This window comes from Peromyscus californicus, unplaced genomic scaffold (genome assembly GCF_007827085.1).
Source record: "Peromyscus californicus insignis strain IS unplaced genomic scaffold, ASM782708v3 Scaffold_17__1_contigs__length_78620276, whole genome shotgun sequence".
In the NCBI taxonomy this organism is placed as follows: domain Eukaryota; kingdom Metazoa; phylum Chordata; class Mammalia; order Rodentia; family Cricetidae; genus Peromyscus; species Peromyscus californicus.
The window spans coordinates 44,977,584-44,990,742 of record NW_026294469.1 but is presented as its reverse complement, the minus strand read 5'-3'; the positions used below and the strand labels follow the sequence as shown (position 1 = coordinate 44,990,742).

General features: G+C 43.7%; 1 long non-coding RNA gene and 1 pseudogene across 7 annotated transcripts in view; one reads left to right on the top strand and one right to left on the bottom strand.

The window, feature by feature from the left end:
* Window positions 1–10,838, top strand: part of LOC128112836 (uncharacterized) — a 37,941-nt gene extending 27,103 nt beyond the window's left edge. Inside the window, exons 5-7 of one of the 7 annotated variants that reach the window (XR_008219196.1) lie at window positions 1,336–1,502; window positions 5,599–7,162; window positions 9,111–10,838. This is a non-coding gene — a long non-coding RNA (uncharacterized LOC128112836). Of the gene's footprint in view, window positions 1–1,335; window positions 5,233–5,598; window positions 7,163–9,110 lie in introns of those variants that run through there. The other 6 variants (XR_008219194.1, XR_008219199.1, XR_008219197.1 and 3 more) reach the window with 6 other exon arrangements.
* Window positions 10,839–11,383: 545 nt separating this feature from the next.
* On the bottom strand, window positions 11,384–12,354 carry LOC128113095 (cofilin-1-like; annotated as a pseudogene).
* Window positions 12,355–13,159: the final 805 nt, after the last annotated feature.

Below are 13,159 nucleotides of genomic sequence, written 5' to 3'. Positions count from 1 at the left end.
AGTGAATCCATCAAAGAAGTGGAGTTTAAACATGGCAGCTATGCTGGAATGATGCTCCTTTTGTTAACGAGGAAAGCATGTGAAAGTTGCACCAGGATTCCATTTCCTACCTTCCAAGTTGGGGAAAATGTCAAATGAAGGCAATTCACACGCCCTTGAGCACTGTGCTGGCGGTGGTGTAACCAACACAGTAAGTTGGAAAAGAATCAGGCATCGATGGGCCAAGTTAATAGTGTCCATGATCTATAACGAGCAAATGCCTCTCCTACCTGTGTACCCCTGTGGTGCTAAGGCACAGCACACCAGGAGACGTGAGCCTAATGATGCTTTCCTGGTATGAGCAATGACCCTGGAAATAACATTCTGGGATGCGGAGTGCACATCTAAAGTGAGATCACATCTTACTCTCCTCCCCGACCCTCAGGACGTCTTGTGATACTTGGAAAAGGATGCCAACCTTCACCCTCCCCTTTCTGATCCTGTCATGGACCTCTCCAGATTCCTCAAGATTTCTGTCTTAGTTAGAGTTACTCTTTCTGTGATGAAACACCATGACCAAAAGCAACTCAGGGAGGAAAGGGCTTATTTCATAGACGCTTCCATATAACAGTTCACCACCAAAAGCAGTAAGGGCAGGAACTCAAACAGAGCAGGAACCTGGAGGCAGGAGCTGATGCTAAGGCCATGGAGGATGCTGCTTACTGGCTTGCTCCACATGGCTTGCTCAGCCTGATTTTTTAAAATAGAATCCAGGACCACAGGTCTGGGGTGGCACCACCCACAATGGACTGGGTACTCTTGCATCCATCACTAATTAAGAAAATGCTTGCCGGGTTGTGTTGGCGCACGCCTTTAATCCCAGCACTCGGGAGGCAGAGCCAGGGGGATCCCTGTGAGTTCGAGGCCAGTCTACAGAGTCAGATCCAGGACAGGCACCAAAACTACACAAAGAAACCCTGTCTAGAAAAACCAACCCCCCCCTCCCCGCCCTGCAACAAACAAAGAAGAAAATGGAGACAGGCCAATTTTATGGAGGCGTTTTCTCAATTGAGGCTCCCTCCTCTCAGATGACTCCAGCCTGTGTCAAACTGACATAAAACTAGCCAACACAATCTGCTTTATCCCTGGAACATGCTACTTTCCATACTGTTCATGGCTGGCTCTTTCCATTGGGTTCAATATCATTTCCTAGGAAAGCCCTTTACCATTTCACTTAAGTTATTTTTTCTTCCTTATTCTCTCTCTTGGCTTTGACTTGTTTCCTATTAAAAGTACTGATTTTAAATTATGCATTTAGGTATGCATGCATGCATCTATTTGTGTTTTTTTTTCCAGGCCTCCAACATTAAACATCATCTCCAAGAAGCCAGGGATTAGCCTTCTCTTGCTCATGATTGTATCCCCTCCATATAGCCTGGCACACAACGGTTACTCAATCAACTTTGGCTGAAATGCATGCTTGAATAAAAATAGTGTGTGGATTCTATCTGCTTCTATTTAAGGTAGTTTGCTGATCTGAGAATCAGCTTTATCAGCTCCAGTTCATGGGAAGGGTAACAGGAAACCAAACAGCCACAGCTACAGAAATTCCCAATATATATTTAGAACATAGAAGCTACAGAAATTCCCAATGTATTTAGAATATAGAAGACATGTTTTCTCGTTCTTATTTTATATCTGAAAAATTTAACCAATGTGTGCCCAAACATTTGTTCAAGTACTTTCAGTAATTTTATACATAACATACCAGGATGATTCAACTAGATTAAAGGTTCTTCAATTCGTACACTATTTGGAGGTATGTTAATGTATTTTTAGATTGTTTCCAGTACACATTTAAAAGTAACACTCATAAATGCTAAGATGGAGAGCTGATGTTAAATATTATATAGCAACATAGATCTGGATCCTTTTAGAAAGATGTGAACATTTAGATTTCGGCAGCCTTTTCTTTTTGTAAGGATTTTATTTTTAAATTGTGTGTGTGTGTGTGTGTGTGTGTGTGTGTGTGTGTGTGTGTGTGTGTGTGTATGTGTGTGTGTGTGTGTGTGTGTGTGTGTGTGTGTGTGTGTGTGTGTGTGTACATGACTCCAGTGTCTATGGACAGCAGAAGAAGGCATCAGAGTCCCTAGAACTGGAATTACACGTGGTTGTGAACCACTAGACATGGGTACTGGGAATAGACCACCAGTACCTGCAAGAGCAGCAAGTACTCTTAACTACCCAGCCATTTCCCCCTTTCTTTTTATTCCATTTACTTACTGAGAATTGTGTTTATTATATTTACTTAAATCACACCTAGTAATGTATTTTTGTTTGCTAGTGCACCTTATTTTTCCTCATTATTTCTGCACACCAGAGAAGAGTTTGCATGGCTGTCTAACAGGTAGGCTAAGACAACACATTTGAGAGTCAATTGAAACTCAACAAAACACAAACATATGCTGCAGGGATTTTACATTTATTTTTTTAAAAAGATGTATTTAATTTCCTTTTCTGTGTATGAGTGTTTTGCCTGCATGGATATCTTTGTACCACATGTGTGCAATGCCCAAGAAGGACAGAAGAGGTTATCAGAGCTCCTGGCACTGGAGTTATAGACAGTCATGAGCCGCCATGCAGGTTCTGGAATTTGAACCCAGGTCCTCTGCAAGAGCAGCCAGTGCTCTTAACTGCTGAGACATCTCTCCAGCCTAGAGTTTTACATTTTCAGTCACTCGACTAGCCACTAAATAATGGGTGGGAAAATTTAAGCTAACATGAAAACTTACAGAAGAATTATTGAGACTATATTAATAAGGAATTGAGTTTTCATTAGTGACATGTAATTACACCATATCAGAGCAGCGCATTGATAGTAACAGAGCTAAAAGGGGATATGTCCTAACTGTGGTCAAAAGTTCTATAAGTCACCGTACAGTATAGAACTGAACCTGAGCACATAGTAATATTCAGTATTTAATTAGAAAGGCAAAAAACAATTGTCTGAATGTCTTAAGAACTGCGACTTAATAACATTTCAATAATAAGCCTGATTTCTGGTTTGCTTGTCTAACTCCACTTCCTGAAAAACCTAAGAGCAAGTCAAGAACGAGGAAATTCCCAGTGTCCAGTTATCTGCTATGAATATGGAAGAAGACATGAAAGATTGGGCTGAGTGGCGGCAATACTTGTCGTTGTTTTTATTCATTTTATTTCATTTTTCCCCCTCTCTGAGCGTATCCCTTCTCTCCACACCCTTCCAATTCCACCCGGCAGGGTGCCTGGCCTAGGAAGTCTCTGGCCAGTGTTTCTCCACCGAATGGGGTCGGAGCTCTCCAAGGGCCATCTGCTGGGTGGCCGGAGGTGGCCTGGGTAGCCTCCTGGATGGCCAGGGCAGGGTTGTACTTACCCGAGGAACAGAAAGCTGGGGCTGTCAGAGGAGCTGTTTAGGGCCTCGGGAGTGGTCTTCGCGCTACTGGGAGTCTCGAACTTGAACACATTGTCGCTGGAGGAAAGTCTTTTCTTCCCCATTGTGCTCTTGGCCTCCAGCACTTCAAGAGGTCAGCTCAGAAGCTCATCGATAGAGCTCTCAAATAAAGTGAAAATTGTCGTATTCCAGCAGCAGTCACAGCTCCTGCCGTGCAGGAAGCTCCTACCCTCCTCTGATCTAGCCCAGGCAATTTTTTTTTTTCTTAGTTAATGAGTAACGTATCGGTATGACACAGCATGGTTCTCATACTACTGACGTTTGCTCTGAAAGAGAAACAAATGTGTTTGGGGAGTTCAGCTCTCACTTTATTAATATGAACATTCCTGAGTCTGTGGACTTAGGCAGAAAAACCTATGGAAAAATAAACAATTAAACCAAAACCACGGAGGAGCAGAGCAGGTGACAGGTAGACATTAAAAACAGGGTGCCCTTGCTAAGCGCCTGAGCCTGCTGGGCAGGGTGAGGAATGTGGATGTGCTCTTTCCCCACATATACAGGAAATAATCCTCATCATTACGCCCAGGATGCTTAAAGCTGTGCAAGCCTTGGTCCTCAGAACCTGAAGGCTTCTGGACTTCTGATGGATATGGATAAGGCACAGTCAAGCGAGCCCAAGAACTCTGGCTGTACATTCTGCTGAGTGACAGCTGGCCACAACCTTTAACAAAACCGTAACAGCAAAGACACTTAAGAAGCAAGAGTTTGAGCCTCGTCTCTGTCACTGGCTGACTGGGCAGCTCAAATGGTCCCCACCCTACTGTGTTTGGTGTCAATCTCTCTGCCTCATGAACTTAGACGATAAGGACATGGAAGAACATGTCATGGGGATTTGTAACTAAGCATGAGCCGATATACATTGTACCCAAACCCAGGAAGTCCAGAAAGGACATTTCTTTGTGTGATAATATTCAACTGCTTGATGCTCATGTGATGGAAAACATCAGTGTCTTCCCACCAGTGCTTCCACAGTTTGTGCCGAAGGAGCCTGGGCTTCTGTCATTGGCCAGAGACACTGGGAGAAGTACAGATTCGGAATATGGAAGGGAGCAGAGATTCCTGGGAAATCAAACCTTCAGCCTTGGTCACATTATCACTCTGCTGATAACCAGGCAGGGCCGGGTTTGCTGACTGTACCACTGCCTCCAAGCATACTCTGGGGATGAGACAAAGTATGTCTTTCAGTGGAACTTTCCTGGTACAAAGTAGGGTGACCTGATGATCTTTGTCTGCCTGGGATTTTTCTCCTTTTAGGCCTGAATGTCATGACTCCTAGGAATCAATCGTTGCTGGGAAAACTGACTGGTGGCCACACTAATGTCCTGCGCTGAGACTCCCATGGTATCTTGGACCAAGCTGCCCCTGTGCTTCCTGATGAGGTGGAGTCTATGCCTCTCTTTTGTTCCCCTGCCTTGGTATTTCCATTGTGTGGGAAATCACCTTGCAAAGACATGGCATAAAAGCTAAGTTATACTAAAGTGTTGCATGATACCGGTCACCAGGTCTCTTAAAGAATCAGCCACCAGCAAGCTAGTCTCTATCCTTGTTAGGAAAAGTCTGCTCAGCTCAGATGTTAACAAGCAACAAAGTTCAGGATGTTGTTTCTCTCCTGCAGGTATGGCTTTTAGCCAGAAGCAATGTTTAACTCAGAATGAAATGTCTCCGAGGGAGAAAATTCTGGTGTCAGTGTGATGGGCATAGCTTTTCCTAGGAAGGCTTTCCTAATAGTCAATTAACAAAATATCTGTCCATTGGCAAAGCTCTCCACTAGCCTCCGACTTTTATTGCCCCTCTGCCTGTTCTCTGTTGCGCATTCTCACAATCTGCATTTCAGTTTAAAAGTCTTGACCAAGATGATGTTCAAAGTCTTCTTAATCTCTTTGTGTAAACACCACAGAGTAAAATTTGACTCTAGATATTTTTTTTATTCTTCAATCAAACAAGGTCCATAGTTCCAATAACTTGCCATTGTGCAATGATGCCTATCTTGTTTACTTGAGCCCAAGCATTCTGAAGTCCATGTCTGAAGACGTAATACACCTTCTGGTGCTAGGCTAGATTTGGGGTGGGGTCTTTATGACTGTACAATCTTTCCTTCCTCCTCTTTCCTCTCCCCTCATATTTTCTAGAAGTGTGGAGTTTGGATATCAAGACATACAATCAAACTGAAAACACCAGACAAACAGTTCCAAACCAACTTCCCAGAGGCATGGAATATAAAATTCTATTTATAAGTGAGTGTTTCCTCTGTGATGAAGCAGAGTTGGAAAGATTTGTAGACTGTGTCTAGGCTGGTATGAATGGCATTAACTTGTATGCTCTAAGTTCATGTTACTGCCCTTTGGGCATGAAAGGTTCGAGTATGCAGTCTGTACACAGACGGAATCAGAAAAATACTATGGATGACAGGGAAGATTATGATTTTTAAAAAATGTTTATTTTCAGTTATGTGCAAGCTCCTAGGTCTGTGTGGTGTGTGTGAGTGTAGGTGTTCACAGAGGCCAGAAGAGGGTATTCAATACTCTGGAACTGGAGTTACAGGCAGCTGTGAGCCACCCAATGTGAGTGCTGGGAGCCAAACTTGGATTCTCTGCAAATTCAGCAGTGTGTGCTTTTACCCATAGGGCCATCTTCTCCAGCCCCAAATTGTGAGTTTTGAGCTGGCCATGTTTTCACTAATTTTGAGTGGAATCACACATAGTACAATTAAAACATGTGGTTTCTTTTCTCACTGTGATGGTAGCTGTGTGCCCAATCCCACAAGCAAAGTTAAGACTCTGGGGACTCCAAGTGTCCCCATTTATGGTAATGGTTTCATCAAGTAGCTTGTAGTGTTCCAGGCTAACTCATTGGCTGCATTTCATATAAAGTCTCCTTCAGTGTCTTCGAAATTTTCTGTTCTATGATTTCTATGACGAAGATTGGAGATGAGGATGAAGGAAAAGACAGACATTGCCCTTGACATTATATAATTATGTAACTCTCTGTAGAGGTCGTGACAACAAGAGGAATTTTGCCTCCAGAAAGATTAGAAAAGTTAATCTTCCGACTGGAGTAAACAGCGCACACTTGAGGCAACCTTTCCTTTGTGCATTTATTTGGACTTTGCCACAGAAGAGAGAGAAATTTGAAAACCCACTTTCCAATCCTAGTCCAACCACTGCCTGGGCAAATACTTCCATTGCTCTCAACTATCTTTGCTTACATTTAGACATTAAAGTACGGTTGTTGATTTGGGGCTGGTGAGACGGCTTCGTGGGTAAAAAAAGCTTGAGACCAAACCTGACGATGAAAGTTCAATCCCTGGGAACCACAAGCAGGGAGCAGAGAAGCGATTCTGGCAACTTCTGACGTCTACATCCAGTGAGCAGTGTACACACACCCCTCCCAACAGAAAACAAACAAACAAAGATAAAAACTATAAAAAAGGATTCCTCTTCTCCCTCCCCCTTCCTTCTTGTTTCTCTTCCTCTCCTCCCCGCCTCTTTCTCCTCCTTTTCCGCTCGACATCTTTGCAAGGCCCACTGCCCAGAGCCCGCACCTCTGGATCATGGTTCCACTCTCATTTCACAACGCCAGAGATGCACGAGGCCTCCCCGGCAGTCCACTCTGGTGATGAGGCCGCTCTCCTGCTGAGGTGGAACGTGTCTTCCACCTCACGTAATATCTTCTATGGGAGCCCGAGGGAAAGGGGTGAGTGTGGGTTCAAAGTGGTTCTCCTCACTGTCAGAGCGTCGCAGTTCCTGTGTGTGTCAGGCGCAACTGTAAATTCCTTAGAACATGATCACTGGGCCATGTGGCGAATAGAGGTGTCATGTTTAAAAAGCTGCTGCTGCCTGGGACCCAAAATGGACCGATCAGTTCTCCCATTCACAAGATAGGGACCTTCCAGATCTTACTCTTCCTCGTCAACACAGGGTGCTGTCCATCTGGCATTTTGTTCATTTGGCTGGTTCACACTGACAGCAGATAGCGGACCCACAAGAAATCCACCACTTCTAAGTTTCTCAGCTGTGGTGCTGCAGTCACAGAGACGTTTGAAAAGGATTAAGTGACATTCAAAAGGGGAAAGGTCAGAAGGCCAAGGGTTCTAGTTGACCCCGTTCTCACGCCATTTCAGGTTGGGTGAGGCCCTGCCGGAAGGCAGATACTACTCACGCCATGTGCCTGTCCTGGGTGAGCTCTTTAGGAGACTCTTGGCTGTAGCTGACTGAAAAGTTCAGCCCACAGAAGGGTTACCTTTGAAATACCTAACTGATGCTATGGCTTCCTTACTCTCTGTCTAAAGCTCCTCTCCCCATGCTGTAGCTGCCTGCTGCCAGGGGCTGACCACCTCCATGATGGCTTAGCTCAAGTGACGTGGTGTTTGTTCCTTCTCTTCTCCATGGCTTGCATGTCCTGGGGCTTTCCTTTTTAACTTTAATACATTATCCTCAATCGTCCATTTGAGTTCATTCTTTGCCCTTGAGCTTCTGTTTGTACCCATTCTTAAATTCTTTTATAGAGGAGACTAAAAACCTCAAGTGGGACCCCTGACTTCCCAAGACGGCTCTGCGGGGACTCTCCCAGTTTTCTGGGAACACTTGCTGCCAGCCTTTTCATTGGCAAGGAAAATGAACCCGTTCCCGCACCCCTAGATGCTCCATGATCCCCAGTACCCATGTAACAGACGTGGCGTCATGTACCTGTAACTCTAGTGCCTGGAGTGAGGGGTGGGACGGAAGTGAGCTGGATAGCCAAGCAGGCTGGTCAAAGCTGTGAGCTTTGAGACACTATCTCAAAAGATAAGGTGGAAAGTGACAGAGTAAGATCCCCAAAGCTGACCTCTAACCACCCCCCATGTATACATACAACACCCCCCCACACACACACACATGCATGCCATTCATTTTTAGCATTCTCTTATGGTGATTGACTGACACATTTCATATATAACAATGTTATGTTTATAATCTACCTTTCCAGAAAACAAAACTCTAATGTGTAGTGTTGGATGATTTCAATCATGTAAATTCTCCCACTGTGGCTGATCCCAACATGATGCCCTCATGGCTTGGTGACAGTCAGTCCTTGTGAGTCTGCACAAGCTGACTCGCTCATCTTGAGACAGACACTTTGACATTCAAGCCTGGGTGCTGGATAAAGCACCTCCATCTGTCCGCAGGACACTAGACTTAAGTAGCCTGTGTCCTCTGATTTAATTAGCATTATCAGCTGACACACTGCATAGCAGCTATCTCATACTCTGCCTTTGGCTACATATAAGTTGGTAATTATTTCTGGAGATACTATGATTATCTGTGCCTCCGTAGGGGCGTTTTTGGTGATATTATTAGAATAAAATGCATTATAACATAGAAGTTACAATTTTCAAGTTAATAGGTTGGTGGTATTATTCATAAAATCAATGCTTATTTATTATTCTTAAAATACATAAAGCATAAAAGTACCCCATATTTCTTGAGAAAAGCACAGTTCATCTTGTAGTATCATCACATTTACATTTTACTCCCAAAGCTTGTCAAAGTAATTTGGTAGTCCTAGAAGTACGTCCAACATGACTAAATATGTTTATCACTTTTGAGAGCCCTTATCAGAGGGAGTAATAAAAAATATGTCTTCCTGGCTCCTTCCTTCCCAGAGGCCAAGGGCAGTTGAGATAACAGTAACAGTATCGTTGGACAACCTCAGGACACAGGTTTGCATTCACCACCGGCCATGATGGATTTGAATGATGTTGATTGATGGTGACCTTGTCAGAAGGGATGGCAGTTGACTTCAGGGTGTCAGCCCACCAGGAGGCAAATCCCTGATGAGTGACTCTCCTATCGACAAGGCTCCACAGACTTCAGAATGTCTTTTGCTTCTGCTGTGCCTTTACATGTTTGCTGCTGCCATCTTTCTCTGATATCTGGCATGGTGTGAATGGGTGTGGGGAGATCCCCACTGCCTGTAATGTGGTGTGTTTATCTCATGGAAACATCCTGTACTACTGGTCATTTTAACCTGTGGATTATTATGAAGATGATCTCTTCCTAAGCTGTACTGTTTAATTGATAATGTTAGTTTAAATAGAGTTTTGATGGTTAAAAATAAAACAAAGAAGTGTCACGTAGCTAAAACACATGAGTTTCTACTGAGGAACCATATAGACTGTGGCTTAGATTAATGATTAAGAAAAACAATTGAGTCCCAGTAGCCCAGCTAGTTTAATTTTTTTTTAAAATCTTAATGTTGGGAGATGTGTTCACACGTTTTAGAGTGCATCACAGCTGAAACAAAGCTTTGAAAATAACTTAAAGTTAGAGTACGATGTTTTTGTTAAATCGCTTTGAGGTGAAAAACCCAAGAAGACAATCTAAAGTTTTAGAAAGGCACATAGTTGAGTGAGGAACTCTTTAAGGTCAGGGAACAAGAACAAAGCAGCCCAGTTATCATTAGCTGACGTGCCTTTCTTGCTAGGATTGGTTGATGATCAAAGATGATGATTAATTCCTTGTACCCATTTTTGCCCTCCATCTCCTGATAGAAAAAACTATTGATGAGCAGGTATGTAATTTAAAGTAGAGCTGACTGGTTTTCATGTATAAAAGTTTAGATTTGCTATTCCTTTAAGATTCCTTATAAGATTACCTTTCAAGATAAATAATAAAGTGATTGATTCTTCCTTTGTAACCGCCATGTGCAGCCTGCCAGTAAAAGAAATGGCTGAGAAAAATATCCCCTGTTTGCTCACACTCTGTTAATCTGTAACAAGTTACTTAGACATAAATGTCCGTCGGTTCTTGGGATGACTTTGTTTTAATCATGTGAGGGAGATGAAAAACACGTTTTTACCTGTATTAATTATAATCATTCACTTGAATAATAGAATGGAACCACATTGTAATTTCTATATTGCCTGAAAAATTTTGTCAGGGGTGTACAAGCTGTAGACAGAATACAGGAAGAGAATGCAAAAGAAGAATAAAGAAAAGGCCTGAAGGAAACCATCAAGAGAGTGTGTATCTTTCCCTTTACCCTCTTAGACAAAAAAGTCACAGTACATCAACTCTGTGGGTTTCCCATTGAGCCCTGCATTGCTGGAGGCTGGTCCCCACAGGTTGTGGAAGTTGATTATAAGATTTGGGACTAATATGGACCTTACAAAGAGTCCAGTTAAAATAGCTCTTGTTATAGATATTTCATCTCTGTTTGGAGGGGATGATGACCCCTCCAGGAATAATCAGTAGCAAGATGAACACTGCTCCAGGCTCCCTTCATTTCTGACTCCGTAACCAGAGGCTTTCTACATGACGGCGCTCTGTAGAAACGCTCCTCGTTGTGACTCATGGGAGATTAACTCCCTTCAGCTGCAACCCATCAATGTGTGCTGTTTGATCCTTTTGTTCTGTTTGGTTTGTTGCTGTATTTCTTCTTCCTCCTCCTCCTCCATCTCCCTTCTGTTAATTAGCCTTTTATCTATCTATCTATCTATCTATCTATCTATCTATCTATCTATCTATCTATCTATCTAAATTGAAGGTCCCTTACTGGTCCTGCTTTCATGAGTGGCCAAAATCGAGGGGAAGGGATGGGCAACCAGCTGGCTCAGGGAGGGTCATTTCCACATACCACTTACACACAGAACTAAACAGACCAGCACAGAGTCACTATTGTGGTTAGAAGTTGGCAGCATGGCATGGAGGCGGGATGAGGAGTAGGGATGTCATAAAAAAAAAAATACAGGCTCTCCCCAAACTGGGTGTCTGGGAAGGGACTTGGTCTGCAACAACCCAAGAGGAATCAGAAGATCAAAAAAAAAAAGCAGTTTTGGAAGGCGGGAACCACCAGGGACTGAGTGGGGAGGACGGTCCAGGGGATGGGGGTGGGGACATTTGACAACCGGGATGAAGGGATTGCCCTCCCCCTGCTGGGCTCCCCCAGCCCCTCCCATCTGGTAGGAAAGGGACAGCCTGCAACACCCAAGAGCAGGTCTGGGGCTGCCAGATGCTCCAGGCAGGGGGCTGGAGGCAGCTCACAAAGCCTTGTGTTCCAGGGAGATGACAGCAGCCACTTAGTTATTTTGCCAGGGTGCGGCGGTATTTGACCACCTCTTAGCAGTTTACTTGTGATTCATACTTGATCACTGTCAGATTCTTCTTGATAGCATCCTCAGGGCTGACATTTTGCTCTTAAGGGGTGTACTGTCCGGGGCCTAGAAGATGAACACCAAGTCCTCCACCTTGTTGATTGCATCGTAGAGAGCATAGTGGCGGTCCTTGTCTGGTAGAATCTTGACAAAAGTGGTGTAGGGTCTTCCACAGTCTGCCCCCACATCTCCCACAGATCCCCAGGATCTCCTTGCCCTCCTCCAGGATGGTGTTCTTCTTGTCCTCACGCAGGCAGAAGAGCCGCACCTTCTTGCGTTCCTTCATTTCTGGTGTTGAGGACTTGTGTATGTTCATGTCATTGAACACCTTGATGACATCATCAGAGACAGTCACACCAGAGGCCGTGTTTCCAGAAGCCTTCAACACAGCAGTGAGCCACCGCAGCTGCTTTGGGATCCGACTGAACTGCTGTATTTCTCCTACATATAATTTAATAGTTTTAGTTCACCCGTGAGTGGAAAGTCTTAATCCCTCGGTGTTAATTCCGAGTGTGTCGTGAGGTAGAACGCCCGCTTCTTGTTGTGTTTGTCCATGCACTTTCACTGAGAAGACTATTTCCACCTCGGATTAATAAGCTGCATATATTAGTTATTGTGTATTCACGGGCCACTAATGCTTCTCAGCAACATAAATAGAAACATATTCAGAATTGGTGAGTTCTCTATTACGTTTGAAGTAAATGGCTGCCCAGCGATGATTCAAATGCATGTCTGTGGGATCGAAGCCCAGCATCCTCCCGTTGTTTCATAGGGCCTCTTCAAAAGGAAATACAGCCCCCGTTCTCCTAACCCATTGCATTTTATAATATGCTTTCTGTTCCCATCATCCCTCACAGGTAGTATTTTTTTTTTAAAGATCTATTTATTTATTTATTTATTTATTATACAGTATAATGTCTGTATGTGTCCCTGCAGGTCAGAAGAGGGCACCAGATCTCATTATAGATGGTTGTGAGCCACCATGTGGTTGCTGGGAATTGAACTCAGGACCTCTGGAAGAACAGCCACTGTTCTTAACTGCTGAGCCATCTCTCCAGCCCCACAGGCAGTATTTGTCTTCACAATGTTGCCCGTGACCATGGCGGCGCCTTGTCACGTGTATCTGGACTTGTTCTCTTTATTGGCCTATTTCTGGGCAGTTAGCCGCCCCCATAACCCTCCAATAAAAATCTTTACTGTTTGAAGATGGACATCTTTGAGGTATTTAAAAAGAAATTGGGGGTGGAATAATAAAGAATTAAAATGTACCTCTACCTAGCTGCTAATAATTTGATAGAACTTAAACTAGAAAACAAAGGAAAATTCCCCAAAACCAAAAGCCTGACCCACAGCTCCTGCTTAAAAAAAAAAATTGAAATTATTTTTTGATTCTCTCTCTTTCCCTCTCCTTCTCCCACCCCCGTGTTTGTGTGTATGTGTGTGTGGTATGTGTGGTGTGTGTGTGTGTGTGTGTGTGTGTGTGTGTATGTGTGTGTGTATGTGGTGTATGTGGTGTGTGTGGTGTGTGTATGTGTGTATGTGGTATATGTGGTGTGTGT